Source organism: Dermacentor andersoni, chromosome 6 (genome assembly GCF_023375885.2).
Source record: "Dermacentor andersoni chromosome 6, qqDerAnde1_hic_scaffold, whole genome shotgun sequence".
NCBI classification, from domain to species: Eukaryota; Metazoa; Arthropoda; class Arachnida; order Ixodida; family Ixodidae; genus Dermacentor; species Dermacentor andersoni.
In genome coordinates, this window is record NC_092819.1 from 11,733,666 (window position 1) to 11,760,956 (window position 27,291).

The following is a 27,291-nucleotide window of genomic DNA, read 5'->3' on the forward strand; positions in this document are numbered from 1 at the left end:
TGTTACTGATTCGCATTTTGAATGAAACTGCAATTTTTTATTTCTATTGCATGAGCGTACAAAGCATTTGTTGTCAGTTATGTTCCCTTTACTTGAGTCCAAATTCTAGGCTAATCATTAACTAGCTGCATCGTATTCGCAATATACAGATAAGTTCCTTAATAAAATTTGTAATGGCTTAATTGGAAGTTCGACTAGCACGCTACTCGAGAAGAATGCGATAACACATGCAGCACACATAGCATTCACACAAATTACAACTTCGGTCATGTATTCAGCGCATAATGCACCTACAGAAGTTATTCCTGTAGCGAAAATGTATACGCATGAGCGCACTGAAGCCAGCTAAACCAAATTCTGTGATGACTTATTTCGTAAATATCTTTGTGTAAAGTTATGCTAAGTAACAACCTGACAGGTTCGCAAACGAGCGGTTCTTACGTACGAGTAACCTTGTTAATTCGGAGTATGACTAGCTGACGACTGTTTCAGTCTCACGAATGACGCGCGGCTTTGAGTAGCGACAACATGATGCATATATACTGTTCACAGTACCCCGTCGCCTGACAACGGCTTCTAAAATTTTGCGGCGCGCGTTGTCTGTGCTTTTTCACTGATCGAAGTGTATTCCATATGGTCAATGGGCTCACGTGATTACCCCTTGATAGCTCAAAACACGAGCGCCTAAAACGTTAATGTCTCTTCCTCGGCGGATGAGACGGTGAAGTCAGAAGCTCTCGGCGTACGCCTGTTGCCCTCGTTAACCCGTGCGACGCTCTCCGCCTCGCCTGAACGCCTTTTCCTCCGCTAGGCATCGCCGTCGTCCGCGCGTACCACGATCTCCTGCGCCGTCTTCTCTTTTCTATCTCGCGGGTCTTCGGGGGCGTTTAATTAGCCCGAAAGCCGAGGGATCGGCCAACCATGACACCCAGCAGGCTCGTTAACGTGTGCAGTGCGCGAGTTTCCAATGCTCGGAGGAGGACCGGAATTCCGACAAATTAGGTCGTCGCCGCGTCTGCCCATTTGTCGTCGCCCACACCTTCTCGCAGGCCTGTTTCATTTAATTCTTCACGGTCTTTCTTCGCGTTCTACTCGATCTTTATTCGCGTTTTTTGTTTCCTTCTTTGATGAAGCGCTTCTTTTATCCCACGTCTCTGATTCACTCTGCTATTTGCTCGAATTTCGGTCAGTGATAAGAAAGAAGTGCTTGCCCGTTTACTTAAAAGCATGGCCCAACGTCTTGTCAGCAGCGTCAGTTCTGTCGTTATGTCAACAGCCTGCAGCTATAAGAAGAGACACGGCACACCATGGCTATGCCGCCATATAGTCGCAGAATATATACATATATACTGCGGCCAAGTAGACGCGACAACTTTATACTACGACGTTATAGCTAGTGACAGGGCAGTTACAGAATATTAAAGTTGTTTGTTGGTGGAGAAAGTTGTCACCACTTGCAATATAGGTTAATCAATCAGACAATAAATTTTACTATCTCTTGTTAGGATTGAAGAATAGGAACACACTGCTATGTGAAGCCTGGCCTGACCTCCCCTGCTACTAATGTCAGAAGTGTGACCTAAAAGTAACCTTTCTTAGAACATACGACCTTTCTTAGAAGTACATGACACGACGTTGTTCAGGTTCCGTTTTATTCAAGAAGCTAACTAAAGCCCCACGTTTCATTTTTTCTTTGCAGCCGCTAGAAGTCATCAGACCTTCTACAGCGCATCGCAAGCTTCTGACAAGAAAGGTAAAACAAACTCCTAATAACCCTGTTTTATACAGAACAACATTCTCAACCACATTGGCAGTTCTGGATATGTAATTGGCTACCGAAAAAATGAATTTATTCACTAGAAAAGCCACCAACGTCGGTCGCACAAGCTGAAATAACGTGGTAAGAAATAATTCGTTCTATCCTGTCTCTATGCGCATAACACTTTCGTGCAACCCACATGCTCAAGAACGAGTATAGTACGCAGACGATTTATTATTAGCTGCATTGTACCGCCAACTGCCCAGTTCCAAAAATAGAAAATCTAAACCACGTCTGATCCGGAAGCGATGTCTCACTTTGGAAAAATCCGGGAGGAGGTCGGATTTGCGGCGAAGGGTTTTTTTCACGCATTAAATGCGGCTTTCATTAGGAAAAGGAGGAAGTCAAGGAGGAGGAGAGGAAGAGAAGGAAAGATAGAAAAGTTTCGCATTACTTAGATTGGCTGGTTACCCAACTGGTTTTCCATCAGGTGTGTTTCGCTGTGCTAAGGAGAGTGTGCCTGACAGATGGCGAAGATGCATCTGTCCTATAGATTGGAACAGCAACGCAGAATGTGAACACTAATCAGAATGGTGAGCAGTGCTGCATGTCTTGCCTGCAGCTGTGAAGAAAACATCGACCACTTCTTGTGTCACAGTCCTCCATTTGAATTACAAAGGCAGACACTCCTTAACGCGTAGCAATGACTGGACGACCGGCCGCTGTCTGTGCGGGTGCTACTGGAAGACCGTCTGCATCGCTCGTGGGCCAACAGGGCTGCGGTGCTTGTTAACACGGGGTGACTGGCCTGCAGCCAGCGAAGTCCTTGACTGCATGTCCGTGCGCGCTCACCCATTCACCACCAGTCCTTCCCTTCTTTTTTTTCTTTCTGTTCCTCGATTTCCCTCCTCCGGCGTCAAGCAGGCGCTTTTCTGGTGAACATCCATCGCCTTATATCTTCCCTTTCTCCGTCTCCTAGCAGACATTCGCAACTAATAACACCCTATTTATTTCTGCCAGGTAAAGAAGTGATACAAGCCGTGTTCGCTGAAATCTGGAGGCTGCAGGTCGATGTCCGCCCTATGGAGAAAACGGGCTTCAAATAACACATTCATATTTCTATACCGCACTAAATATAACGGGCCATAATGGCTTAATGCTGATCCTAGTCTATAGGCGGGGTACCATTAAATATGCTATTATTGACAAAACGAACTCAAAGCAAATAGGTTACAAAGCAAATAGGTTACAGGTAACCTTAGTTTGACGTAGTAGTTCTGCAGAAACCCGCAAGGTGGAGAGAAGTAATGAATAAAGGTAAAATCAGACATCCACCCGTTCGTAGCAATTTCTACAAAGGAAACCCATACGGGTTCCTCGAAAGAAAAGCCTTCTCTCCACCTTGAAAGAATTATTTCTCTCCACCTTGCGGGTTTCCGCAGAACTACTACGTCAAACTCTTGCCTTTGCTTCGTGTTGTCGACAAATTCGACTTCGCCCTGCCATCTGCTAGCCGCCTGGTTAGCTCAGATGGTAGAACGGCTGCCCCGGAAAGGTGGTGGTCCCGGGTTCGAGTCCCGGACTAAGACGAATTTTTCTTCAACTACGAGGCTTTTCTTTCGAGAAACGAATGGGTGGATGTCTGATTTTGCCTTTATTCAGGTAGCTTTAGTATATATACTGAGCTTATTGCACTATAGGCACATATTTTAAAAAATGGCACAAGAATCTTATTCTTCATATACGTGTACCTAATGTCGTTGTATGAGATACGAACCCGACATAATCACCCAATACTACTTGTACAGGGTGCACTAATGGGGAAAGAAAAGCTGATGGTAGCGTCAGAAAGGCATCGTTAATTTTGTAAATGCATCAGTATTTTTCTGGGTCACATGTGGACAAACATTTATCTATATTTTACTGGATACGGATCTTTTGTCAAGGTCTTTTAAAGCTTGGCAGCCGGTGGTTCGGGCGTTGCATGTGGACAGAATGCAGGCTTCTTTTTTCTTAGATGTCACTTAACCGTAGATGTCGCCTTTCATATCTACGAGAAAACAAGAAATATCACTGAGCACAGGAGCAGGCATGGATCTAGCGAAATTTTACAGCTCTTGTTGCCTCTTGGTAGCTAGTGCTTTGAGCCAATTGGAGCCTGCTAGCTTCCGGCATGGCTTGGATAAGAGTTGGTGCTTCTGACGAGGAGGCGCAGAAGAAGTGGCGTGTCGAGAAAGCGTCCTGAAGTGGTCATAAAATTTGTTGCCTTACGCAATATATGGGCCAGCCAATTCATCCCGTTTTCAAGTTACACGGACACGTTGTACTACCTGATAGAACTCTGCAACCCTAAACGAGGCTAGAAAGCCAGCTACACGCAGAATACTTCTCATAACGTTTATGCCCACAGTGCTTGAAATATGCGTAATTTTAAATATAAAGTCTTTCTTAGCGAGTTACCACCACTTTTCCGTGTCGGATATGTTTCTAGCCTTGTTCGTGGGCCGATCCTGAAGATTGCGCAGCCTAAAAAGCTGGCCGATATGTGCCCATGGGACAACTGGTTGCCGTAATGTTTCGGAAATATATAAGAATAAAAGGCTGGCATTCCGATGTGACACAATTGAACGAGTTATTTCGCATAAGATCTTAAGGGTATACTTTGATGAGCATCTGAATTGGACTACACATAACTCACCTCAGAAAAATCTTATGAAGAACAACAGGCCTTTTGAATAAAGTAAGAACCTGACTTCCGAAATTGTTTAAGAGGAATTTAGCTCAGGTGCTCCTATATAAGTCCATGTAAAAGGATAATTCGTTTTTATCGGCAACCGGTGCACCAAATTTGACAATGTTTGTTGCATTCAAAACAAAACACTTAAAAAAAATCTAGTGACTGTTGCTTTCGAATTTTCGATTTAGATTGTCAATTTTTGATTAAAAATTAGCAAAAATGTTAAAGTTTCAGAAAACAAACTTGTCAATTTTACAACTCCGTAACTCAGCAATGAAAAACGATATCACAATTCTGTGAATTGAATTGAATAGTACATCTAAAGCGGACAAACTTGATATGTCACACATGATTGCCAAAAATTTAGTAATATGGAAATACAACTTTTTCAGAACCCTTGTACACCACGTAACGAATTCACGTAAGATATCAATGGGCATGTCGAATTTGTCCGCTTTGAATGATCTAATAGACTCCGTTTACGGAATCGCGATGTCTGCTCTTGATACATAGTCATTAAATTGTAAACGTGGTGCTCCTATTTCTTTTTAACTTCCCAATTTTTCGAAAATTCTTGTAACAATATTAAAGCCCTAAATCGAAATTGCGCTACCAACAGCCACTAGAATTTAACTTTCTATCTTAAGTACAATAAAATTCATTAAAATGGCCCAGTGGTTATCTCAGAAAAGCGTTTCTGCGTTTTACATGTATTTGAGTAGGCGACATCGTAGTTGTACACGAGCTAAAGCTTCCTCTTAAGTGCCAAATGTACTACGCCATGATTTTCTCTAGGTTAAGCTACTGCATTTTAGTTTGGCGCACCACTGGCAAGAGTAATCTTCTACAGCTTCTTCTTCTCCAGAAGAAGGCCATCACGTTTATAGAAAAGTTAGATTACTATAATCACACCGAATCTTATTTTCTAAGCAACAAAATTCTGACGGTATATCACGCATTCCATGAACGTCTTGCAACATCGATATTTAAAAGCATAAAAAAGAATTCAACATTTCTGAACCCGCCGGGGTTGCTCAGTGGCGATGGTGTTGGGCTACTGAGCACGAGGTCGCGGGATCGAATTCCGGCCACGGTGGCCGCATTTCGATGGGGGCGAAATGCGAAAACAACCGTGTACTTAGATTTAGGTGCACGTTAAAGATCCCCAGGTGGTCGAAATTTCCGGAGTCCTCCACTACGGCGTGCCTGATAATCAGAAAGTGGCTTTGGCACGTAAAGCGCCGTTATTTAATTTTTAATTTCAATATTTCTGGAAACCTACAGACGTCCAGAGTATGGTTATCAATTAAGGCATGCAGCTTACGTACAGACAAGAACTAGAATTACATATGGCATGCAGTCTATACGTTACGAAGCTGTAGAACTCCTGAATATGTCTCATGTACACACGCATTGTTTCAATGGCCATGTGCGTTCTAATAATGTAATCTTGAGCAACTGCAATACCTTCAGTCGTTGACGCACTCCCCAGTAGACCAAGGCATATCTTGAGGGCTTGGGCTTGGATGCTTTGGATTATATTCAGGTTAGTTCTGCAGGTCTTGGAGATGATGGGTAGGCTGTACCGCAGGAATCGAATAAAGAGGACCATGTACAGTTGTAACATAGATTGTATTGACACTTCCCAGGTCTTTCCTGCTAAAAACTTAAACATACGGCAAATTTCTGTCAGGCGCTTTCTCACATAATTCACATGAGAGGTTCCGGAGAGATGTCTGCCAATGACCACCCCCAAAGATATGTGACTTGTGCTGTACGAGATCAGCCGTCCGTCGACAGATATAACGTATGGAGACATTTGTTTTCTGGTAAATGCCACTACTGTACACTTTTCACATGAGAACTGAAGTCCTTGTTCTCGAAGGTAGGATGATGTTAAAATGGCTGCCTTCTGAAGCCGCAAGCGAAGCTGCAGTCGTGTCACACCCGATGTTCAAATACAAATGTCGTTAGCATAGAGAGCCTAACGGTGCACACTTCGCCCGGACCTCTACCCACCACCTCGAAAGTCTCCCAATAGAAAGGCCCCGCACGAAATTCAGTGCAACTGTTTTCGCGCACCATGCCTCTCTTAGGTTACGCACCTGCGGCAAGACCTTTGATTCCTCCATGGTTTGTGAGCCGTACTCAAGTGAACCTTACAATCCCAGGACTTCAGAAAACGTCAGACACGCCAGCATCAACATTCAAGCAACTTTACTCCGCTTGTACAACCAATACAGTGACTGCACACACGTCTATACTGATGGCTCAACTACGTCAACCAGTTCCGGTGGCACTATAGATATACTAACAATGGGAATCACCCAGTCGTTCAAGACTTCCCATATCACTACGTCTAGAACTACAGAGCCTCCGGCTCTGCTCTACGCGCTTCATGTGATAAATGCTGAAAGTCTTCGAAAATGGGCCGTCTTCTGCAATTCAAGGCCGGCCTTGCAATGTGTGCAGTCGTTTCTCTGACATGGAATTCAGGATCAGCTCACGTGCGAAATTGTGAAACTTCTCCACCACTCAAGAGAAAAAGGCAATGATATATCTTTTCAATGAATACCAGTTCATTGCGGTATCATTGGAAATGATAACGGAGATAAGGCAGCTTGGACGTCAAACACAGAAGACCACTGCGTCCCCATTCATCTCTCAAGGACCGACGCTGCGAGACAACTTCGCATTCTAGCACGCACATGCTCCTTAGCAAAGTGGAATACCGCACATACAAGGCGCTCAAGACTGCGCAGACTAAACCCTTCACTGCAGCTCAGACCTCCAGCCGGACTGCACCGACGTTAAGCGTCTCTTCTGTGTCGTTTGTGGCTGAGAATTGCCTTCACGAAAGCTTACTCAGCACTAATTGGAATGGCTGATAGTTCTGCGTCTGATTGCGGATGCAAGGAGAACATTGACTTCACTTCACTTCACTTCACTTCATATTCACCACATATTGTGCCACTGTCCTCAATTTCAAGCACAGACAATTTTGTGCAACACATTGAGGAAACTAGACGATCGTCCTCTGAGTGAACAGAATGTATTAGAGCACCGTCCCTATCGATCATCGACTTAGAAGGCATTGAAGGCACTTTTGTGCTTTCTGAGAACGTCTGGCTTGCACGAGCGGCTTTGACTCAAGTACTGTCCGTGCGCGTCTCTATACCCTCTCTCTCCCTTCTCTCTCATCCCCTTCGCCCTTCCCCGTATGGCAGCCAACTAGACTCTTGACTGGTGCAACATCCCTGCCTACGTTCTATCTATCTATCTATCTATCTATCTATCTATCTATCTATCTATCTATCTATCTATCTATCTATCTATCTATCTATCTATCTATCTATCTATCTATCTATCTATCTATCTATCTATCTATCTATCTATCTATCTATCTATCTATCTATCTATCTATCTATCTATCTATCTATCTATCTATCTATCTATCTATCTATCTATCTATCTATCTATCTATCTATCTATCTATCTATCTATCTATCTATCTATCTATCTATCTATCTATCTATCTATCTATCTATCTATCTATCTATCTATCTATCTATCTATCTATCTATCTATCTATCTATCTATCTATCTATCTATCTATCTATCTATCTATCTATCTTGTATTTCCACCCAGGGATAGTTGAAACAACTTACAGTTGTTAATCCCCTTCATAATATACAAAACGCTAAAGAGACTTCTCCTATATTAACGATAGCTAATTGTGCTCTTGCTTAATCCGTAGCTGCAAACGTTCGTTGTACGACTTTCATAGTATATATAAAACAGTTCAATCAAATGGCTAAATATTGAAAGTTATTTGAAACTGAGCAAATTTTGTCGTGTGCTATATTCAGAATTTTATGTATTTCTATTGTGTATTTCTATATGTATATGGTTGTGCACGTGGCTATCTTTAGTGTATATAATTGGGTATGTATCGATATCTGAGTACATGCTATGTATAATATGTAAATATGTATTTAGGTAGAATCGGTAGAATACCCGCGTCCTGCTGGCTACTGTATGCAGCGTGGAGGGATGAAATCCAGTCAGGCGACATCTAGTCGCCTTTAACTTCATTCCTTGGCAGAAGGGTTTTAGCTGATTATAGTGACCACGCATTGTAAGCTGCATTGTACCCTTATAACTTTCTGTCAAAATAAACTATCGTATCCTAATACATGTACACATTCCGTACATAAAGATAAGCAGATTTTTGGTGGCAGAATTCGAACAGAAGACCCGTCGATCAGCAGCCCAATGCTATAACCGCTAGGCCAAATGCGCATACCTCAACACCGGAATAGGAAATCCATAAGAATTTCCCACGTGCAAACCAGCGCATACAAGCGCTTCGCCCGTTTTATTGCAATATCGATTACATGAACATAATATTCCTCGGGATTTCTCGCCGTCGTTGATACTCAAACATAAAAAAAAACAGTTTTATTTAGTTTTAGCACGTTTTCTGAAGAACATTACTCACATTAGCTCTACGATTTCCCTTTGCGTCATAATTACACCGTCCGGTGGCGAAAGCTGTTTGTGTTCCGATCGCACAGACTGGCGCACAGCAGCAGCTGCATTCCAAAACCTCAGGTTAGACAGCGTTGCTTGCTGGAACGCAATGTAACAAAGCTATGCAGACCCCATAAGCTCGTGGCATCGTTTTCCCACAAGTGGTAGACATGGTAGTACCTCTTCGTGCGCGGTTCCTGCAGTGAAGCACTTGACGTCCCTCACATCGCGCAAACATGCCATACGTGTTGTCAGAACACCCCGGTCGAGGAGCTCCAGCGAAACGCCAATGGCACTGAAGCAAGGCGGGCCCGCATGCGCTCCAAGACCATTGCGTAGTCCAGACGCAGGAACAACGTGCCGCTGCGTTTGCGACGCACGCTGAAGCTCAACGCCGGAGGCACCCCGGAAACGGGAGGCCAACGGTGATGTCGGTAAAGCCTTGCAGTTGAAAAGCGCGAACCGGACGCAGATCGTGCCCGCCGTGTGCACGCTGCACTACGCAGGGCAGTTCATGGTGCCACGAAGGGCACGAGCCTTACTTGGTGTAATATTCCTGCATGTTGCTGCCGCATTCATTTTCTCGCCCTTATGCCAAAACTCATTTCCTAAATAAGTAAACAAAAATTGTCAAATGACCCGATTCGAACAAAGGCCCTCCAGCACAGAAGCCCGATACTGTAACTGATACACCAGGGATGCTTTTCGCACACGACAGCGTTCATCATAATCATATCGTAGATTTAGCATCTAAAACTTCGTAAATTAAAACAAGTTAATAAGCACGTCATTATATGTCAAAACGTGGGCTGATCCTGAAAATTGTGGTCTAGAAACGTCTGCTGAAACCGAAGATAGCGCAGATAGATGATCATCTTACTTCACCCAGTCGACGGGTGACGCGACAGAGTCCGATGCGCTCAGTGACCCAGCCCCTATCTCACCCCCAACTCGCTCAGGAAGACTTTATCTTTCATCGACTCCACCTGAAGGTTCAATCGCCTTGCAACTTTTATTTCGTCATAAACTAGTTGCAAAGAACTTCAGGATTTCTGCCACGGGCACTCGCGCACATCAAAATGACTAGTGCCGTGAAAAGGGAATGGTGGCAGTGCAGAAGAGAAGAACTGTCCATACTGCCGCCTATTCATGCTATTTTCTCAAGATCAGATATAACGAGGAGAATAGTGCGGCTGTTCCTGTAAGAGGCAGAGTTGCGATCACTGTAACGCTTATTCGCTCAGACATATTGTCACTCGGTCGTTCGGTCGGTGTCAGTCAGCCCCTCTCTCATTCGTGAACGCGAGTCATCCCGTTGGTCATTCCTCACCGAAATGGCCAACATTGCCGCACGCGTACTATTGCGGGTATGATGAAATTACAGAGCAGATTCCGTGCCACTTTTATCATTCGGCTCTCAGCAATATTGCTGTACGAAACGAAGTCTGAGCCGCTTAGACAGCACACGGTTCTCGGAAGGAAACATCCTGGGACATTGGTCTAAAGATTATTGTACGCTCAAGGCCACTAGGGCACTCCTGCGTTTTTAATTAATTATGGGGTTTTTCGTGCCAGAACCACAATCTGATAATGAGGCACGCCGTAGTGCGGGACTCCGGATAAATTTTGACTACCTGGGTTTCTTTAACGTGCACCTAAATGCAAGTACACGGGTATTTTTGCATTTCGCCCCCATCGAAATGAGACCGCCGTGGCCGGGATTCGATACCGCGACCTCGTGCTCAGCAGCGTAACACCAAAGCCCCTAAGCAACCACTGTGGGTCACACTCCTGCGCTTCTTGAAGGCAACTAGGATATACGAGCGTTTGTGACTATACGTGAATGAATATCCCCCCTCCCCATCTGCGGAGTTGCGCATACTTCTTCCTTCTTATTTTTATTTATGCTGTTCCCACATGTAGGGTAGCCAACAGGGCGCGACAATGAGTAACCTCCCTGTCTTTTCTTCTTCATCTCGTCCTCTCTCTCATTCACCCACAACTGCGGAAATTCAGTGCTGTTGGGCGCCGAGTATAAGAGGCGACATGAGTAGATTGGGGACAGGGGTGCGAGTTCGAATCGGGGCTCGTGATTCGGGCCGTTAGTCATCGCCTACTGGTTTCTAGCTTGGAGGAATGTGTGACGGGTATTGGATCGATCTTTTCACCCCGTGCTCTCTGCACCCCGTGTCCCTGTGCGTTCACGCCGCACCCACGAGGCCAGGAATGAGAAAACCCGTCGAAACAAAGGGCGACCATTGGAAGAATACGGAAGGCCCTGAGAGAGGAAATGGGATAACGTAATAACAAAACAGGGGGGGGGGGGGCAAGGTAGAAACAGAATGCGTGAGATGGGGGCAAAGCGAAGGCGCATAACGCGATCAGCAGGAGGCATCTAGGGAAGGGGAGGACGAAGGAGAGGGACGCCGGGTACCGGTGCGATTTGCTTCGGCCGGCTTTGCTTTGGCGGCAGCGTCTCTCGGGAAACGCCGTACGCGGCCGCGCGCTGCACGACGCCATTGCGCGCTGCTGAGAGCCGGATAAATGGAAGCCGAGTAAGAACAACATGAAAGCGAAAGCCGAGGCTAATCTGCCCTCTTGCGTCACCGTTTTCCCTTTCGAAACGTTCGTTCTCTCGCTCTTTCTTTATCGTTTCTTTTTTGTTACTTGATTGACGAGGATATAAAAGTAAGTTCTAACGCGAGAAAGTGGGAGCTGGCTCCTTCATGTATTATGTAAGATTTGAATGCGCGGCACATTCTGCCAACAGGTTGGCAACCGGAGTTGTTAGCCAAGGAACAGGCCCATAAACATTCCGCAAAGCTAGTTCAGTTTACCGACAAAATTGCCCGAAAATAACTAGCTCTACTAATAAGTATATTGGCAAAAAAAGAACTGAAAGCCCGACCAGACGGACTTCGTCGAAACCTTGACTTCAAGAACGTCTTGCATGTAACAAGCCCTAATCTAGGTTTCTATTAATAAAACATGTTCTTTTTTCATTATTTACATACGAGTTTTTTTTTTATTTACTCACGTGATTACATTCAGGCGGCGCAGGCTACTCTTTTGCCTCAAGTAAATTTGGCGTTTTTAACACATAGCACATGCTGCTTTACACTCTGCTATTCTTATTCATGTAATATACACAGAAAACGTACTATAAACCTGTATATGACCCATACACATATGCACATATGACGTAGCGTATATATACATATACCGGACCCCGGCCGGAAAGTAAGAAATAAAGCGCCATTTATTTCGTATGTGCGTTCTAAACCTACAAGTGCATTTATATATATATATATCGGATGGCACCAATGTTATGCACTCATGTAATAAAGTATATATGTTACATGTGTGCATACATGCACATATACACGAGGATTATAAGCAACACAACATTAAACTGGCAATACAAAAGTCAGAACGAAACCGTGCTACTTCTTAACACGCAAAACTCAATATGACTAAGAATAAGACACTCATACGCAACGCATGGCTCTATACCCAAATAAAGAAGACAAAAAGTGAGGCCTTTTTTTCGCTGGTCAGTGTTCGTGCGCCCGCCACTTATGAAAGCTATCACCGTGGTAACAAGGTGGCCACCTCAGTAATGACTATTAGCAAAAAGCAGTCATATTGGTCGGTCATGGCTAAAACCAGGTTTTTGATCTTTAAAAAATTAATATTGCGTGTAACAGTATGAATGTTTCACCATGGTGGAATTTAGCACAACAATTATGCAGGGCGGCTGAACAAAAGAAAAAGGAGCTAATACAAGGATCAGAGAAGGCATGAAATTAGGTCCCATTCAAAAACATCTAAACGTATCACTTGATCACTTTACGGGTTTTGACGTCGCAAAGCTGCATCTGCAATGTGAAGCATGTCAGACATTGGTTTACCTGATGCTACGTTCAACGCGCATCACAAACTCTGCACAGGCTTTCCTTATGTTTCTATTGAATCGGATTTTGAATGCAGCTTTCACGTACAGGAAACTGACCCGCGGCCAATTTGTCCGCCGTGCAATGTCACAGTGGCTGAAGCACCGCAGTGGATTTTTGAAAGCATAACCTGCGCGTGGTTATCACCAGAGATACTTCACGTTGTAGCTGACAGCTATACACCTTTGGTTAGGGGACATCCTTACGAGGACATTATTGGAAAACCAACATCCATGCAAGGCTCTATGAGTTTCTCTGGGTACTATTTCGTTACCCTTTCTTTTTACCCGATGTGCCTCGGAGAATCACTCCATTCAAGAAAAAATTCACGTTCTCCACGGTGATATAAAAAAGGATGCGCTCGATGGTAACGCCTGGCAGTACGTCTTTCACCGTTGACTGTATATGCTTTTTGTTGCGTGCCATTGGATAAATAAGAAATATTTTGCAGTCCTTAAAGGTGCCCCTTCTCGGCCGATGGAAAACGACATTCATTGTCGCAAGAATTCAGCCTGTCGAATTTCTACATACGCTCCGCATTTAGGATGCACGAAGAGGGCTAAACATTATATAATACCACATATATTTGTGTTCACGATTGTGGCTCTGGACATAGCGAGCCTACTTATTTATTTATTTATTTATTTATTTATTTATAAGAAGGCACTAAATACTGCTCAGGACGATCAGTATTAATTACGTCGAGAGGGCTGGTGCTGCTATACATACGGGAACGGTAACGATAGTCTGTTGTGAACATCCGCTTGAATTTCTCGAGTAGAAACCACGTTCCGCGCTAGGTATCAATATTTTACGACGCCAGGCGAAAAGTAGCAGGAAAAGCTACCCGGCTTGTCGTCCCCCGCCCTCTAAGTTCACACACCATCACCCACACCCGGTGGCCTGATGGCTGAACCTGCGTAATGCAACCGCCCTCGGTCAAGGGCAAGACGACAGCGAAGCTCCGAGAGACATCCCCGACATCGCGTAACATGGGAAATCCTCGCGGGGCCAGGATGATTACAATAAGGCGCCACACAGTGGGTTCCGCGACATTTACGCTTAGGAGCTACTTACGTGCAGTACTGGAGAAGCCGGCAGGGCAACGCAACATGCTCCCCGTTGTGCGGTATTCGTTACCTATTAAGTAGATCACTTTGTTGGGTGACGTTGGGGCCAGAGTGCGCTGGAATTGATCGGGATGTACTACAACGACTGTGAGCTAAATAAAATGATTCCCTTTAAATCTGATACGGTTCTATTTTCCGCTAATGAGAAAGAATTATATGCCCCATTACGTGAAAATCCGTTGGCGTAGTCAGCACGACCGAAATATGGTACCCAAAATGGCCGACGGCGCAAAGATTAAAAACGCGCCAACGAATGCTCTGATTGACGTCATATTCCTCTGAGAGGTTCCTGCAAGCAAAGTAAACTAATGGGTTGGAAAAGAAAATTTGTTAAATTTCGGTCTGGACAGGAATTGAACCCGAGCCTCCCGGGTGCGACACGAGCACGCTTCTACGACGTCACGGCGGCTCTATGGTTCTGGCTGACTAAAGGTGTGACCTACTGCGTGCGTCACTGGGCACGTCACGGCGCAGCCAATGGGAAGAAGGTGGCGCCACGTTATGAGTATATAACATGAGCGCGTTCATGGCGTTCCGAGGTGCACAAACGGTACAACGCTTTCGCATCGCCTCACGTAAGCACTCTTAAGTGTTTATGCCGATTTCGTTGTTTACATTTTACACAAGCAAAGGAACCTGTAAACAATGCGTAAGTGTTCGAGACCTTTGTTACCGTTGTTCTTAGTATTGCATTCTGTGTACATGACCCCATTCATAAAAAACGGTCCAAGCACAGGAGAACTTCATTAGAATTTTTTTTTTCAGGGCTAGCGCTCGTATTTTTGATGTACTTACACAAACTGCCGAACATATCGTGACAGAGGGGAATGTGGCGCATGGTAACTGCTGAATGTCACAAAACCATGTGGCTTTTGTTTCGTATGGCCAGTATGCCAAGTATGAAACTTCACAAAAGAGCCAGAAGCTGGACTCGCTACCTTCACGCTGGGCTCATTCCCACAGGATGTCTGCGAATGTACCACACTGCCAAGGCAATGTTGTGTCAAAAGAGTGGAGCATTGGCTGAGCAATGCACGATACTATGAAACAAGAAGCTGCCCTGGTCAACCCGAGGTGCAGCCAAGTAAGGACGAAATACGGAAGCGTCATTGCGTGCTGTCTGGCTGGGAGGCAGAGGGAAGGGGACAGTAGGTCCGGCAGATGGAACGCCTCCAAGGGTCGTGGATTGTGGCTGTCTCGCCAGCTTGATGGCTGTGTCGTGCCCTGTTCCAGCCAGTGCGCCGGGGAAGGCAGCTCCGAACTTGTGGGGAGCGCGGAGGCGTCGGACCAAAGAGAGAGCGGGGCTCGCCGACACCCGAGCGTTTTGTGGGGAAGCCCACCACACCGAACCAGAAGCGACAGGGCACCCTCGCCAGACAGCGGAGCGACAGGTTTGTCTTGCTTGCGCGGGGACTGCTAGGACGGAGGATTCCAATCCCAACTTGAGCGCTAAGCACCGCAGAGTGGTCAGGATAGAACGAAAGAGGGAGGCGGCGTTAGGGGTTGTTTTTGTTTCCATTGTGTTTTGCACGCGAACCTTAGTAAAAGGCAAGAAAATACAAAACATGAAGCAGGGCTTAGAGCAGAGACGGGAGAGAGCTCGCTGGGATGACGCGCACGCGTCTGGACTGCAATCGAATGAATCAGGGCCCGGTGTTTCCGAAAGGCGTGCGTGGCCGTCTCCTGGCTTTGTCAGAGCGTGGCTGGTACGTCCGACACGGAAGTGGGGACCCGCAGAATGAAAACATAAACTTGCACCGCGCCATCTCACTTTTTCATGCGAGTCTCAGCTGGCGCACGCTTCCGCTTTTCGGAATGAATTTGGTCAGTCTCTGTCGTCATCTTGGTCTCAGGGACGTCAAGATGAGGACAGTCTGACCGGGCTAGATCGTGCATTTACCGTGCAGAAACTCACAACACTTTCTGTAGGTTATCTGAAGTGCTTCTCTGCAAAGGGCAGAAAAATAAGTGACGCCGTCTGTTTCAGTTACGCTTTGTACTGTAAAATACATTTCTCGATTCCGTTCTCCCGCTTCTTTTAATTTAAAAGAGCGACATTTTCTTTCTCTCTCGCTTTCTGACAGATTTGTACAATACGCTAGCTCAAATAGGCCATAATGTCACGCATTAAAATGCAACAAGTCAATGATTCGTCTACTAAGTATTCTAAATTGCAAGTTCGTATTCCCCTAGAAAAGATCTTGCGGCCTGTTTGCCAAGCTCTGTTTTTATGGTACGAATGTATACATATGAATGAACTAATTTACACCAATAATTATCTCAAGACCATAAAAGGAAAAGACTCATAAGGTACATCCCTTCCTTTTTAAGGCGAAAGCCTTAAGAGGCTCCTTGCAATGGCTCACACCCGAAAGAAGCGGCGTCTAGTCGAGTGGTCCAAAAATATCATCATCGAAGCGCCCCAGGCCCGGACGGTATAACCAACAAGACTCTCAGGAACCTCGATGATGAATCGATAGCCAAATTAACAGAATACATAAACGAGTGTTGGGTAAAGGGAGAAGTGCCAGCTCAATGGAAGAAAGCGACGATAACGCTTATTCCAAAACCTGGTAAGAAGCTTGAGATCGACAACCTTAGACCAATCTCCCTAACATCCTGCGTCGGGAAATTAATGGAACATGTAATTTTAAACAGAGTAGACAACTTCTTAGAGGATAATAACATATACCCAGATACAATGATAGGATTTCGCAAAAATCTTTCGACACAAGATGCTATATGCTCCAACTTAAGCATCAGATGATCGATTATAAAACGCGCTCGACAAGGGCCATCTTGGGCCTTGATATTAAAAAAGCTTTCGATAATGCCAACCACGCAACCATATTGGAAAACATCGAACGAATAGGACTAGGGCAACGGACGTATAACTACATCAAGAGCTTCCTATCAGATAGGAAAGCAGTCATCTCCGTCGGAGGGCTCAAGTCGCCCGAGATCGACATAGGGGGGGCCGGCACGCCGCAAGGCGCTGTTATCTCGCCGATGCTGTTTAATCTCGTCTTGATGGGACTCCCCGAAAAATTAAATCACATAGAGTCCCTGAATCACACAATCTACGCGGACGATATTACTATCTGGACCTGTGATGGCAGCGACGGATCAATAGAACAACGACTCCAGACTGCAATTAACACAGTAGAGGAACACCTCATAGGAACAGGCCTCACATGCTCTGCAGAGAAATCTGAACTTCTATTGTACCGCCCCACACTTAGAGGCAGGCCTCCCAAAGGATACGAAAGAAACAAGGCTCATGAGGAAATCAAGCTACACACCAAGAACGGGCGGCATATCCCAATAGTCAACCAGCTCAAAGTGCTGGGTCTGGTAATCGAGAACAAAGGCACAAATAGGGAAACCGTAAAGAAGTTAGACACAAAGGTAACAAACACCATGAGATTAATCAAACGAATTACTAACAAGCACCAAGGTATGAAGGAAGAAAATATCATACGGCTGATACAATCATTCGTAATCAGTCAGATCACATACATAGCAGCCTTCCACAATTGGTTTGCAGCTGAAAAGCGTAAAATTAACAACATGATAAAAAAAGCATACAAACTAGCACTAGGTATTCCCATCAGTACAAGCACGGATCTCTTGCTAAGGCTAGGACTCCACAACACACTGGACGAACTCATAGAAGCACAACAAACATCTCAAGCAGAGCGACTAACCAAAACCAAAACGGGACGGCATATACTAAGCAAACTAGGAATGAATTACCACAATTTATACGGGGAAAAGAGGACGATAACGAGAGAAATTCGTGACAAACTCCTAGTACCAAATATACCCAAGAACATGCATCCAGGTTACAACGACGGCAGACGCAAGAGTAGAGCAGAGAAAATTATCCGAAGCTTTGGGTCAGACGACAGAGCAACCTTCGTAGACGCTGCTGAATACCCAGACAGAAATAGCTATGTAGCAGTAATCGTAGATCACACCCAAAAACTCCTTACAAGCGTATCAGTTAATACCAAACATTCCGAGACCGCAGAGGAGGTAGCCATTGCACTAGCATTGGTCTCCACGAATGCTCAGTACATCATTAGTGATTCTCAAGCGGCCATTAGAAATTATGCAAAAGGTAGGATCTCTCCTGAGGCATGGCACATCATCAGAGCCAATGAAGCAAAGTTCTCCAATGCAGAGAAGAACGGCAGGCAATTGCTCTGGTTCCCAGCGCATACGACTTTAGACATTCCCGCAATCAACGTCAACGAGGTAGCACACCGCGAAGCTCGAGGTCTCACTCGCCGAGCTGAGCAAAGAGTGACTTCCATCGGTCAGGAGAACGCGGAGGAGGAAATCTGGAGAGAAAAAGATATATTAACAAGATTTAGCGATATTACCAAATTCTATCAAAATCGGTGGCGAGTATTACCACCGCCTCACACTAAACTGAACAGAGCTGAGTCCGTTACTTGGAGGCGACTACAAACAGAAACTTATACGAGTCCCGTGCAACTAAAAACTTTCTACCCCGATATATACGAGAGCGATATGTGCAAGCTCTGCAAGTCTGTTAGAGCCACCCTTCAACACATGTTGTGGGGTTGTGAAATATACCAAAATAAAATGGCAGTCTCCCCAGAAAATCTACGGGCGCGGTGGTCGGCCGTGCTGCTCAGCTCAGAACTCCAAGACCAACTTTGGGCCGTCCAGCGAGCCAAGGAAGCCGCACGGGAGCAGCAGCTCCCAGTGGCCATATAGGCGGCCCCAGGCCCGGGCCTCCCAATCGCCGGATTCCAAATAAAGTTATCACATCATCATCACCAGCAATGGCTCGTACCCGAAAAAAAAAAAAAAACGACCATCTGGAATGGCTCATACCCTCGTAAGCAAGCAAAGATGCAATGGCTGAATAAGAAAGAAAGAAAGAAAGAAAGAAAGAAAGAAAGAACATTCAGATAGCGCATTAGGTGCTCACATGTGTCGTTGAGAAAATCAATCTACAGCGCAATACACTGAAGCTCTTTATGTCTTGCACGAATTCTGACCACTCCGATCGGATAAGTTATGCACTACCACGTGTGCAGCAGGCTTTCGCCTTCACGTGTTACAGGAGTGTAACATGCTGCCATTTTTTTATTGCGTAAGTAGCAGCCTTTCCATCCGCTTGAAACACAACCCGGCAGAAGGTAAGGTTAACCGCCATATATTCGGATAACGTTAACTTTAGAAGTAACAAGAAAATAATATATTCTGTATTGCACGAGACACCAAATATTTCCGGTTAAAAGAAATCTCGTTTTAACCATTTTCCTCAAGTGGAAATTATTTTCCGAAGCGTAGAATGAATTACCATTATATAATCGAACGTAAGTTGCAATGAGCGTTTGAGACCGATATTAAAAACGAAATTCAGTAAATGACATTTTACCTTAGGAAACGAATTTCTATAAAAGGTGAATTTCTAATGACTGTTACAAAATGACAATAGGTTGCGCGCCTAACGCGCTCTATAAACCATTTCTTTTTTCGCCTCCCAATTTTTTTCCTCCGAGCCTTCAAATCAATTCTACAACACGCTAATTTCACCGGACCTGTGCTGTTGACACCGGAAGTGGCAAAGCCCTGCTTGGCATTTCTGTGAATTATATTTTTTAAGTGCCCGCGTTGTTTGCTGCATAAGATAAATTAAACCGAGTCTCGCGTCCTTCTTGAACAGCCCAACCGCTGGCCGAGCACGAAGGTACTATTACGATCCTTATGAAAGGGAACAGGAACGCGTAGAAAACGCCCTCAGGCCCTGCTATGGGTGATACGCAGTGGCCGCCGTCGGAAACAAAGTGGAAAGGGGGGACGCTGTTTTAACAACTGTTCGCACTCCCGCCGTGCGTCTGCAAAGTGCGGAACTTCGCATCGCCAGCAGGCAGTGATAGCACTGTCAAATATTGCGTCACTGCTAACTTTCTGTGCCGATTCGTTAGAAAACGTAGCTCTGTTATTTACTTCGATATTGATTTATGGTAAATCTTGTAAATCGGGGGAAAATGCGCTGTAAGGGTGAGTTCAAAATAAGTTTATAGGCGATTGTTGAATATTAAAAGAGATTGAAGCAAATGAAATGATGCAATAGCGTCGTCCCAGCTTATGCTCGTCCTTTGTTTTGCTCGTTGGTGGCCTAATAACGCGTCATGCCACCGCTGACTTGAACGACGGCCGCCAATCTTTGGGGCAGAAACGCATACAGAGCCTCGATGAATGTGGTATCACGCTGAAGGCACTTCCACTCATGTTATATTGCTTCCCATAGTTGGTCGGAATTGGCCAAGTCTAGGGACCTCTTTGAAAAGTTCACTTTCATACGACCCCAAACGTGCTCTATAAAGTTCGTGTCGGCACCCTTCGCGCACCACTGAAGTAGCATTACCCCTCGCTCTTCAAAAAGGTGCGCCACGTCCTTCAATGTGTGAATGGGAGACAACTCCTGCTGGAAAAAATAACACCCATCGGGGTGCGGCCCGTTCAACACATAGGGGATCATCTGGTGCTCGAGCAGAGTGCAATGCGCAGCACTGGATCAACTTCCCATCAATTCTGACTAGTGGGCCTACATGCCTTCGTGGGAAATCGCCCCCCAGACGTTCACAGACACGCGTCCGCTGGCGGCCACCTCCTGGATATTCTGCGGACTAAAGCATGTGTTTTCGGTCCGCCACACTCTCTTTCGTTGGTCCTAGCGGCTCGAGAACGTGGACTCATGGGAGGAAACCACATACTACCACTCGCCCTCGCTTCAGCTTGCGGTGCACAGTGTTCAGTAGTGAATCTCAGGCGAGCTGCTTTGTTGGCTGCGGTGAGCAGAGGTTTCTGTTCGGCGATGCGACTTCGCAGTCCTGCTTCTCTAAGCCTTCGTCGTACCGTGCTGTCGCTCAAGTTGTCCAGGCCAAGAGCACCTCGAACTTGCCTTGCACTTTGAAATGGTTTGTCGCGGACGGCAGCCACGATGCTAAGTTCATTGTTGATCGGGATCGCCTGCGGTGCGTCGCATCGTTTATACTTCCTTCGTCTCGGTAAACATGGATCATCCTGTTGACCGTTTTCAATGGGCGGCCTGTCACGAGAGCAATATTGCGCTGCGTATAACCTATTTTAGACACTACTGTTATATCTTCCCGCTGTGTAAGAGGCACTCGAGGAATCTTGAGGCCACAAAATCGCAGTTGACTGCTCTGCGAGGGCCACTGCAGTGTGCTACGTTAATTTTTCTGACCGAACTTGGCGCAACAAAGTCGCGCGAGAGAGAGTTTATGAATTTTTTTTCCATTTTTATTTATTCTATTCGTCTGTCGTCATTGGTTCGAGCGCCGCCGCTGTTCGATGTGCCGCTAACAACCGGGTGCGCCGATTCAAATAAAGAATCGGTTTGAAATACAGGGCAAGCTTGGTCTAAGAGTACTATCAAGCGGTTACGCGAAGAAAAAAGAAAGTATGAATGAAAGAAAAGAGAATGAATCGGTGCAAGTTACTGCGACGATTATCGTCTTATCGACTGTCGGACGACACCATATTATCGGCGAAATGACGTAGGCTGCTGCTTTGTAGAAATGCCAGCGTGGTGGCAGTGCGAAAAGTTAGTGGAAGAGCGCCCTCCTTTCCTCCTCTGTTTTTCACAGCGTCATCCGCGTATCACTCCGAGTCTGTTTCGAGGCTGTTAGACACGTGCTCCTATGTTCCCTTTCACATTGCTCATAATAGTACGTCAAGATCAATTTCGCTGTATAGGAGAGCTCTTCTAACTCGGTTGCTGAAGGCTGTTTACTTTGAGTTTCTCGCTTGCCATTTCAGATTCGTCCTTACTCTTAAACAAACACTTTAGCCAACCACTTTTTGTTTCAACAGAAACAAAATTCCAAGGAGACCTGCCGAAAGCAGCAACGCAACGACATTTTCTGGCGCAAACTACGTCTAAAGAACGAACGCAATACCTCGTAAGCCAGCATTAAACGAGTACCGACAAGTAAGGCGACGTTCGGTGCTTCGAAAACGTGCTTGAGCTTTTTGCCATTCCATCTGGATCTGCCGCTGCCCGTGCGTTGTCGAAACAAAGGCCTAAGAGTAACACAAAAACGAATGAGAGCAACTAAGCTGAAGGGAAGGCAGCACGGCCGGTGCGTGTGGCGTGCCGCATTTGCGCTACAGCCGTGGCCATCGACACAAACATGACCGAACCATAAAGAAAAGACCCTTTACGAAAATGCCATTTCAGGGTCTTTCATTCCGGCAGCATTTGTGCTTCGAGTAAACTGTCACCAACAGAGCCTGAACGCTAAACTGTTATGATATAACTCGGAAAAATGAGGTAAGCTTTCTTTCCTTGCCCGCTGCAGTGCTGGACACATACTCCAGAAACTTTATTCGGCGAACAATTTCATTTTCTTTTTGTTACGAATGGTTCCGCTAGAGTGATACGATTATCTCAATCCAAAGATCTTAATTACTAATGCATTTGACAGCGCGGTGTCAAAAATTAGGCATAACAAAAAAAGGCACAAGTTACGCAACTTTCGTATGAAAGGAATCCTATACGGCGGTTTGATTTGTACCACAACAACTATGTGTTTTCTAAATGTGAAAACAATTAGGAACCTCAATATAATGCGGCAGTTTCTACACGAGACGGTGCTGCACACTTTTCTCATCATGCCTTGTGGCAAAACCATCGAATTAAAGAAGTAGGAACAGTGTACCGTCAAAGACGAGTGTAGGCTGCGTAATGCCATCTTCATGTTTAGATGTGTTTTTCAGCGGCAACCGTTAAAAGACCGAAACTTAGTTTGCTGAGTTCGTTCACTTGGCCGGCGTTTGGCAGCAAAAACCAAAAAAGGAAAGAAAAGAGGAAGCAAAGTGAACACACCCTCACACTGCCGCCGCCAGGGCAACGTTCCGGCTTCCGCTGCCGGCATGAGCGTTGCGCTCACACAAGCTACCGTTCTCGGTGAGGTGTTGTGTTCGTACCACACGTCGTGCATGCACTTGTCTGAGCGGAACGGACAGTAAACACCAAGCTAAATACGTGTTTCATCTGGCGGTGACAAACACCGACGGCTTTCCATCGGTCTTCATGCCGGCGTTACTCATCGCGACAACGTCGTGACACGCCTGGACAGATCACTGCTGCGGCTGCGCAGCACCAGTTGTCTCGCGGGCTACGTCGTGCCATATCACCTCTGGGTGTGGTTAGAACACCGCGGAAGGAGCTCGAGCACAACGCTTAACTTTGCCATTCCTTTAAATGCTTTGTCTTCGAGCGAAATTGCCAGTTCCTTTTAACGAGGGTGGTACCGCATTTTTCTTCCCACAGCTATCGTGTTCTTGACTTTATGCGTCATGCTCGTGTTCTGCGTCATGTGACAGAACTAGCACAGCCACCTCACGGATTTTTTGCCTGCAATTTACCTTTAGGCAGAATAACGTCTTTGTGCGTGTGTGTGTGTGTGTGTGTGTGTGTGTGTGTGTGTGTGTGTGTGTGTGTGTGTGTGTGTGTGTGTGTGTGTGTGTGTGTGTGTGTGTGTGTGTGTGTGTGTGTGTGTGTGTGTGTGTGTGTGTGTGTGTGTGTGTGTGTGTGTGTGTGTGTGTGTGTGTGTGTGAGCGCGTGCGCGTGTGTGCGTGCGTGTGTGTGTGTGTGTGTCCGTGCGTGCGTGCGTGCGCGTGTGTGCGTGTGTGTGTGTGTTTGTGTGTGTGTGTGTGTGCTGGCAAGCAGCGCTATTTAACCGGTAGAATCAGATAAAGAACTTACAAATGGAGCCGAGGTGAACATATAAGGAGACCGTACGGTCTACATGTCGTGTGCCGACACGTAGAACAGTGCCACCGTCCCCGTTGTTGTCAAAAAGCTGCAAAATAATTCTGCGCACTTCAATTCAATAACAACGATTCGGTTGCTTGTAATCATATGAAGGTTGTGTACATTGTATTTCTTTTCTTATTTTTCCGGTCTTGCTGAGCAGCGTTTCTGATTAGTCGGCACATTAGTCATCCTCTTGTCATTTCTACCTTTCTCACACCGCAAAGAAGGTTTGACAAGACGTGGATAAGTACAAAACAATATACGCCAAGTATACTACTCTTAAGCTAGATTTCCAATGCGATGTGTTCGCAACAAATGGCTGTTACCACCCCGTGCCTTCTGTGTTATATTCTTCCTTACCCCCAGTGTAAGGTAGCAAACCGGATGCTTGTCTGGTTCATATCCCAGCCGCTGCTTTCCTTGCTTTCTCTTATCTTTCACCGTCGCTATTCAATGCCACCAGTTTCTAGAAATCATCACTGTGTATACGGTTGGCCATGAGAATCTCGACCCTTCTTGTGTTCTAAGGGCTCACCATATATTCATGTTCAGAAGGGAACGCCTCCTCTAGCGGCTGTGGCCAATGGTACACAGTAGGGAAAACAAGTTTCGCTCACTTCCTCTTTTCATTACCTCCTCGCTCAGGTCGTACCCTACTAGAAACGCGCAGTCAGCGAAACATGAAGAGGGAGCTACATTAGACTCCTTCCTTCCCTGACTCCCTTGTCGCGCACTTGGCAGCCTCGTGGGTCCATTCTGATTCAAACGACGTCGTCGAAAGCGCACTCGAGTCTCACCGCCTCATAGGCGTGACGGTGCGCTGCGTAAACATTCGGAACTGGCGCGGACCATCGAAAAGTGGGAGGCGAGATGAGATCACGGATTTGCATCGGCAATGATTTGGGAGGCGCATGGTTGAAGGGCTCGCTCGGCGCAATTGGCCACGGAAGCTGGACCTTCTGCTTTCTGACACGTGCGACGGGGACCAGCCGGGGAATCATGCTGGGTCGGCTTAGAGTGCCCGCTGCCTAAAACAATGACGCGCAGCTCTGCTAGTTCCTTTCGGGGGGAGGTGGCGATGGTTTCGCAGGTGCTGAGAGGCTCTGATAACGCCAATCCTTCCCTCTGCTGATCTTCCTGGTTGTGGTTCTACGATATCTCTGTGAAACCAAGCAGCGTGCTGGAGAGTAAAGGCAATTGCCAGCGGGTCACTAAATCAGTTTTTAAGGATATTTTTTTGCTGCATATGTTTTTTGACGGCAGTTTTCCTAGAGATTTGTGGGTAAAAACCGGCAGGAAAACAAGAGATGAAAGAAAGAGAGGTTAACCAGATTAAGTGGCCGGTTGGCTACTCTGCACAGGGGGACTGGGTAAGGAGAGAAAAGATGAGAAAGCAAGCGGAGAGTAAAAAAGAACTGTAAAAAGAAAGGAACGAATCAGTGGCATTGTAGCAGAGGTGCGGCAGTAGTACGAAACATTTTTTACGTGCGGTCAGTTTAGCAAATTGGCCCCAAATTAATTGGACCCAGCACTACAGCTTCCAAAATGCTCCAAGAATTTATTTGCACGCGCTATAGATGTTAGCTTATCGAGACTACGCGCAGTAAGGGACGACTAAAGGCTCAATCGCACCGGCGACTTGAGGCGGTCGCGCGACCATTTACGACTGGCGACCAAAAAGCGACTGAAGGCGACTGATGCTCACACCGCAAGCCTGGCCGAGCGCGACGTGCAAGTCGCAATCCCGGAGATAATCGTTCTCAGCGACAGCTCTGGGGATCTATGCAGTTCGCTCGTACTTCGCGGGTTTCACGTTCCGGCGACAGCCAAGCATTTTGATTCTAGCGAAGAAGACGTCGTCACTATGCGGATGTGCTCTACCGTGTGTAAGCTGTGGCAGGGCAGAAGCCTCCAAAGACAAAGAGACGCTAGTGGGCGCGCCCGAGCCTCCGTTCGCCATAAGTGGCCGGCCACGCTAGCCGCCTCCTGCCGCAACTCCGCGGCGCATGACGAGTATTATCGACAGTGAGTTGTAATTTTTACTTCACGTTACGTGGGAATCGGTGCTTAATTTTTGCGCTTTCTTTTGCTGCTGGGTAGCTTCCTGCGAATGCTACCACGTACATTCGACACGCTGCCGGAACTGCTGCGCCCCGTCATCACGAGGCAAGACACTAGTTAGATAGCTGTAGTCTGCCATGGTGGCGTGGACTTCGTATTTGGTGCGACGCAGGAGGACGCTGGATGAAAACACATGCTAATGCAACTCTCGGTGCGCCGGTGACAGGTTTAGCAGTTTTGCGACCATGGTCGCCCGACTGAGAAATCGAGCAGCGAGCCACTGGCCTTAATAGTCATTTTTCGGGAAAAGGGACCGATTGCGACCATTTGCGACTGGTCGCTTCGAGCCCAACTTGGTCGCGCGACCGCTGTTAGTCGCCGGTGTGAATGAGCCTTAATATTCTTAACACGAAGGTGAGGTTTTAGTTGGAGTCGCAGTTCTGCTACCAGTTGCTGAAAATGGTGCATGGCGTCTTATTAAAATCCCTGAAATAAATGTAATGGTAGGACTAACCTGATTAAGGTTCATTTAGGGGACAAATGGTCATTTTAACATAGCACGACAAAGAAATGTATCCTTTTCTTGCCTTTCAATTTAAACGGGGAGATTACGTCAGTTCGCACTTTTAAAAGATTCAGTGGCAATTTAGCTGTACATGCGAGAGAAATGGGGTAGCATTGCGTCGCACGTCTTGGAGGTCCTTGATCCAGCATTTAGACCGCGTTCGCCACATTTGAAACTGTTGTTCAGGAGCTCACTCGACACACGTCCTGCCTCTTCGAGGGGAGAAGTGCAACTCACGGTGGTCTGGAGCAAACCGCTATCAGTTAGTTGCACTACGCCCAAACACGCACTTTTTGCCAGTTTGGTTCCCCTAATGCTAACGTATTAAAACTTCCATCGGAAAAATTACACCCACAGAGACCCCTGTATAGGAGACGCGCAATATGTATTCTGTGTTTAAGAGATTGGGTCGCAACCTTGAAATGTGTGCATTTATGACGCGTGGTATTTACTGCCATTGCGTTTTCATTTAGCAATAGAACGAAGCAATTAGACTCGGAGCCTTTCACGACAGCAGCTGGTCATGCAGAACATTTGTTCACATTCGCCATACCCGATCTTGCGCACACTGGCACTTCAGAAACAACAATGCTGAAGTGCAACTTCGTTCATAAAATAGTCGACCGCAATGCCACTTGTAGTCGCATAGTTTCTTTATCAATGCATTTTAGGCGAAACTGGTTGTCAGAGGAAAGTTATGAGTAAACGGGTGGTGATTAA

The 27,291-nt window shown here is 46.1% G+C and overlaps 1 protein-coding gene across 4 annotated transcripts in view; it reads left to right on the plus strand.

Annotated features, from left to right (window-relative positions):
• LOC126521224 (plexin-B-like) overlaps window positions 1-27,291 on the plus strand; it is a 487,065-nt gene that overhangs the window by 253,721 nt on the left and 206,053 nt on the right. For all 4 annotated transcript variants that reach the window (XM_055065821.2, XM_055065820.2, XM_055065822.2 and 1 more), the window contains one exon: window positions 1,700-1,753. The gene's annotated coding sequence lies outside the window, so the exon portion shown is untranslated. The remainder of the gene's footprint in view (window positions 1-1,699; window positions 1,754-27,291) is intronic.